Source organism: Gavialis gangeticus, unplaced genomic scaffold (genome assembly GCF_001723915.1).
Source record: "Gavialis gangeticus isolate Ggan-Ray unplaced genomic scaffold, GavGan_comp1, whole genome shotgun sequence".
Classification (NCBI taxonomy): Eukaryota; Metazoa; Chordata; order Crocodylia; family Gavialidae; genus Gavialis; species Gavialis gangeticus.
This window is the reverse complement of record NW_017729014.1, coordinates 9368139-9374359: the sequence shown is the minus strand read 5'-3', so window position 1 is coordinate 9374359 and position 6221 is coordinate 9368139. Positions and strand designations below refer to the sequence as shown.

At 43.9% G+C, this 6221-nt stretch overlaps 1 protein-coding gene across 1 annotated transcript in view; it reads left to right on the top strand.

The window, feature by feature from the left end:
- The first annotated feature begins 1366 nt into the window (after window positions 1-1366).
- CALML6 (calmodulin like 6) overlaps window positions 1367-6221 on the top strand; it is a 32017-nt gene continuing 27162 nt past the window's right edge. Inside the window, exon 1 of the mRNA XM_019512050.1 lies at window positions 1367-1500. The gene's annotated coding sequence lies outside the window, so the exon portion shown is untranslated. The remainder of the gene's footprint in view (window positions 1501-6221) is intronic.

Below are 6221 nucleotides of genomic sequence, written 5' to 3'. Positions count from 1 at the left end.
AGCCAGTGGGTGAGAGATAGGCTGGGTGGGGGTGGGAAGGGGGTTGAATGTATATTCCTCAATTTACATCTTCACTGACTGGCTTTCTTGCCTGCATTGCATGCTGGCCTCTGCCTTCTTTACTAGGCGTTCTATCCAGGAAGAGCTCACACCAACTGCAAATGCTTTCTCAGCCTGACGAAGGGTATTTAAACCCAAAAGCTTGCTAAGAAGAATTTTTCCAACTATCTGAGGTGGTCTAATAAAAGATAGCAAATTGACCCAAAGCACCTTGTCTGCCTATGTCCTTAGACCAACACGGCTACAACCTACACCCCTGCAATAATTTAGTCTCCCATTCTCAGCATGGGCAAATTTTCAAATTTACAATGTAAAACAACAACTGATTTTTAATTGCTGATGGCCTGTGTTTCACATGACCATGTTCTACTGAATTTCAGGATCTTGCAAGCCCCTGGCTCATACAGAGCTTCTTATAAAGAGGACGTTCTTTGGAAGATTGTTTGTTGCTTGTGTGTATGTGAGTCAGCAGAAAGTTCCTAGCTTGATTGGTAAAGTCTTCCTGGTGCTGGATTTTCTCCCTCTCAACCATCTTGTGAGAGAATAAGTATCAATCTGTGTCAGCATTTTATGACTGAGATCTATATCCTAGAGCAGGAATACATGCTTGGGAACAAACAAGCAGAGGACCTATATAAACTGAATGCACTATTACGCTATTGAGGTTCCTGATTTAAGGACCCCTCTGAGGTCAGTGCCAGCAGGACTGGGCTTTGGTACTGAACTAGATTTTAAATTTTAGGGTATATCAGGAACCATGCTTTAAAAACAAACAACTTCTGTGTTCCCTCTGTGGTTCTTATATATAGATTCAGTAGACCATCAAGTCAGACCCCCTGCCACGGGCAGGAAAGAGCGCCGGGGTTAGACAACCCCTATATTGTAGAAGACAGCCCAGAGATCTATATAGCCAGTCACTGAGGTTGCAGGCACAATTGGACCAGCTACAAGCCAACACTGGCGAACTCTAGGAGCAACAGTACTAAGATTAGAATAAAAGAGGCTGTCCCAAGCAAAGGAAGACCCAAATGATACCTGTTGGAGGTATCAGGACTTTGGCAATTTCACTGTTGCAGTTGTAGAAAGACTGCAAGAGTTGACTCCCTTGGCAGTTTTCTAAGGGCCAGAACAGTGGACAGATCCAAAGCACCAATATTTAACAGCATTTAAGGGTGCTTTTATCTTGGAGACACTTAATGGTAACTCAAAGTCACTGATGAGAAAGTGGGAAATGCAACTTGATAACTCCCCATTACAGGTGATTTTACTTTACATGATGCCACAATGTGTGAAAAGAGGACATTGCCTAAGAACCAAGCAAGCAGCCAGGTGGAACAATACAAGAGATTTCCCAGGCAGGGCTATCTGTATAGATAGCACAGGGGTACTCAGTAAATTCTATGGCACAGTTCAAGGAAAGAGAAATCAGCAAGTGAAAAAGTGAGATTTCATGGGCATTATGTGGTTCAGAAAGATGGTAGAGAAGGACTCTTAAAATGGTAGTTTAATCAGTGTAGGGAAAGTATTCCCAACATTTTGGAATGAGCAGTCACTAGAGAAGTTTGCAATAGAAGCGTGCACCAATTTGTCTATATTTCAGATGGTTATTGGGATTCCTCCTAGCAACCTAGTGGATAATAGATGTTGTTTTATGTATCATTTGGGAAGCACCCTCCACATTATAGGCCCTTTGCTTTTTCGACTAGTAGCACAGGCTCTGCAACATCCTCTGTCAGAGAAAATCACTCTGGAGATCAGCATCCCTTCTGCGTGGGCAGCATTTATCCACCTGGATGCATCCAGGGCATAAATTTTAGAGAAGAGCAGGAGATTTTAGATGAACTAAGATTTGGAGGAAGCCCAGTTGATTATTTAAGCAGATTGCAAGCATTTGTTTTAGACTCTGGCTGGTCTTTTCTCATTGGGATAATTGATCAAGTGAACGCTAAGGCTTATAATTCACCAACAGCAGATGACAACAAAGGGGGAGGGAATTGTTAGCTTTGGGTTGCATGGCTGAGAAAAGTGTAAAGCTATGCTCATATGGCAGCCTCTCAGATCCTCTTCCTGGTGGATGACACAAACAATGAATCTTATTTAATTTGGACCAGACTTTGCTCTGGTACTATGGGAGAGATTTGAAGCAATTCCGTCCTAGTGAAATCCATTGACTCCAGTATAATTACTTAAGATTTATCAATACTCCTGCACAGGAGATCATAACCTGTCCTAATGTCTATACTGTTTGTATAGTTTCTTTCTTTCACAGTCTGTTGGGCAAGTCCACTTGGCTTATTCCCATCACCCACTGATTTGAGTTATGCAAAATCATGTGCAAGGCAAGCAGGCTTTGACCTTGTCCTTGTGCATGTTATGTAAAACATCACTGATGTGCTGCTAGCTCTGGGGTGGAATATGGCAGCTCCTCTTTATCAGCAGAACACCACCACATGCTGTTTTTTCCCCTTTGTTTTAGGAAGTGAAAAAATACTTCTCCATTTTATGTTACATGGGAAATCTAAAACAGGCAAGAGAAAGTGAAGCCTTCTTCACCATTCAACATTCTCCGTTGCACAAAACTCCTTAATGGACAATCTGATCTCATCCAGAGGCCCATATGTTTGGAGAAACTCCCCTGCTTGCCAGACAGCTTCTTTTAGAGCAAGGGGATGTGGTCAAGGGACTAGCACGGGACTGGGATCAATAGTCCAGAGGTCAGTCCCTGCCTGGCTGACTTGGTGCCTTCCATAACTCTGTGTGACTTTAGGCAGCTCACTTGGTGTCTCTGACAGTTCAGACAGTTCACTTGTGAATGAGACAGCACTATGTCTACCCTTGCAATCCACTGGGCATAGTATTGACTAATTCACACAGATATTTTCTTACTGGAATTCCCCCCCTGTCTGCCTTTGGCTTCTCTGCAGCTGTTTCTTTCTCTGCTCCCATTTTTACCCTCTTCCTGATTGAAACCTAAATGCTGTTGGGTTCATGTTCTCCATCAAGCTTTGAGATGCTTCAGAAGGGGGCAAATTCTGCTTCTCCCTAATTGCCCAACGCAGCAACCTTGACTGAGCAAGCCTTGACAGTCCCAATTGCCCCACTCTCAAGAGGGTCACCTCATCCTCTGTCATTGACTGTGCAAATCCCAGACAAGGTGTCCATGGCCCCTCTCACTCACGCCATCTGGATAACTGAGAATTACATGTGCTGTAAATAGATGGGTGCTCCCCTCCACCCTGCCTGCATATGACAACCTCTTTGCAAAGGCAGGACGCTTACCTGATGGAATAAACTGGGCGCTCTCGCTTGGCTGCTTTTCCATTTTCATGGGCATGAATTCCCCCACAGTGAAATTGCTGCTAAAGGCAACGGGAAGGATGCAGATTTCTGGAGGTACTTTGTCCTTTGTCAGGGGCAGGAATTTCATAACGCCTTCCAAAATACCTCATTAAATACATCACTCCTTAGGGTAGGGATAGAGCAGCTATAGCTGGGCTTTTATGCCCACTGATGCCATCTTGTGGAGATACAGTGGGATGGCAGGGATTATAGGTAGGTGGAAGATTTTTTCTTGGGCCACCAAAGGCTTTTTTTATTTTATGGCCTTCTGGCTGGCTATGCCATGCTAAAATTGCTAGCCATAGCCAGGCACTTACAGAAGGAGGTGATATGCCTTCCTGTCTAAGCAGCTACCTTTGATCTACTTTTCAGAGCCCTAAACCTCTCCCGCAGCTTTAATCTCTCCCCTCCAGGCTTTGCACTGTAGTGATCATCTTTTCGACAAGGGACACAGCTATTTTGGAAGAAGTGTTGCTGCATGAAGAACATTGTTTCCTGCTCCAAGGGGCTGAGCAGAGGTCCCAGCGGCTGCTGTCTGGCCTCTCCTGTGGTGGGGCAGGACACCCGCTACAGCAACTACTGAGCCAACCCACTCAACTGTAATTGCAGAACAAAGGCTCAGAGTCCAGCCAAGGTGCTCTAATCCCACCAGACTTGCAACATGACCCAAGAGTGGCACTGGATCCAGAGCTGGGTTTGTCTACAGCAGGGGTGGGCAAAATGCGGCCTGTGGGCCAAATGCAGCCCACCAGGCCATTCTACTCGGCCCGCGGGACCCCTAAAAAATTTAGAAAATTAATATTTATCTGCCCCTGGCTGCCTGTCATGCGGCCCTTGATGGCTTGCCAGAACTCAGTAAGCGGCCCTCCACCCAAAATAATTGCCCACCCCGGTCTACAGTTCTGCATTCACGTCTGAGGCTGAAATCCCAGAAGATTCAGCCCCTGAAACGTGAATGATAGTGCCTGATCAGCTGCTGTCACAAAACATACAGGGCAAGTTGACACTGCTCCTGGGCCTGACTTTGAACTTCTCTCCCCTCAGCTTCTTTCCTCTTCCTGTTGTTAATCATGTCACGTGATAAGGAGGGTTGGACACCTGGAATCTGGGGCTATTACTCACTCTTACAAGCTGCTTATGTAGTCTGGATCCTTCCTATATATTTCCATGCAACTAGTGGTATTAGCCAGATGTTCTGGCACATGACTTACTGCTGCTCCAGCTGTCCTAGCTGACCCCTGACTTCTTGCAGTTTTGCTCCCTGTTTTTGAATACATAGTGAATAACATATCATAACACCTCCACTCTTACCATGTCCACCTTGCCTCCCCCTCACATCTCCTCCCTTTAGCTTTCTGAAAATTACTGTCAATAACTTGTTTGCTTAGAAATTAAACTTTGCAAAACCCCTGCATGGGTTTCTCAAACACAAGAAGTGTAGTTTAGTACATCATACTGCTGCTTTGTTTTTTATCACATTTCCTAACCTTCTTATCATAGACAAGAGATAGGCAAATGCTGTATGTTAAGGTCTTATGTCCGAGCTCCTGCAGGTAAGTCTATTGTTGCTTTTTTGCAAGGCAGTAAAATGGCCTGCAGATCTTCTGAGCAGACAAATTCAAAACCAGACTCCCAAATGGGATGCCCCTGGAGCTTAAAGAAAGAGGGTAAAGAATCTAAAACCAAATCTGTGTCTCTAATGTGTAAATAGGAAGAGATGAAACACAACCAGGAATGGAGCATGGGGCAAATCGGAAGGCCAAGAAGGATAGTTTCCAGTGCCCTGTATATTCAGTGTATAATGCAACAATGTAAAGTAGGTCACTATTTCTGTACACATTGGCAAACAGGTACTTTTTCTCCAGATGACATTCAGATTAAGGAGCAAACTGAACAAAGACAGCACAAACAAGTCTCACAGGCCAGAAAGGGCGAGTGCACTCTTCTGCAAGATTCCCTTTCTCCCACGGTCCTCCTAGCAGGCGGGCAGTTTTTACACAGATCATCTTACACATTTTACACTTAAGGGCAGATCATCAGTTTGTGTCAAAGCTTGGCTGCATTTGCAGTAAACAGAAGCAGAGCTACATAGATCTCAACTATTAGAAGTCTTCTCAGTCACATTTGTTATCAAGGATACACACAGAGTTAATGAGAAGAGTTAATCTGTGATTTAACACTTCACTTATGGATAGTGAAACACCACCCACCTAAGTGATGCACAAGGTGCAAGGCCCAGAGCCATCAAGCCACCTATTAGATAATTTGCATTATCAGCCAATGATGTCTGGTTTAGTCTGTGGCCTGTTGGAGAATTCACTGTAAAAAAAAAAAAATCGATGGAGAAAAATAAGGGCTTCAATGCTGATCCATAGTAGTGCTGGCTTAAAAACAGGAAGATTCCTCAACCTTCCCCTCATTTCTTGAAACATTGAACTAGCAACTCTGTATTCTAAAAAGGTGCAAAATAACTCACGACAAAGTCTTGTTTTCATTGCCTGTCATGACCCACCGCTTTGCCCATTAAGCCATGCTGCACTTATCAATTACTCTTGCATTTCATCTTCTATTTATATCCCATTAGTCTGTTAAAACTTTAATCTAATTTTTGTTATGCCATAAAATAAAAGTCTGGTAGCGTTAAGGAAAAATCTGGAAAAAACCCTTTCCCAGGATTGTGATGCTATACCACCAATTAGCCTCTTTGTGCACCAGATTTAATTTTAAGATACAGTATTTCATAAAGCATTTATTGCCTTGCCTATTTTTATAGAGCACAATTCCCCTAAGGTGCCTCCTGTTTCCATAATCCACTCCCAGGT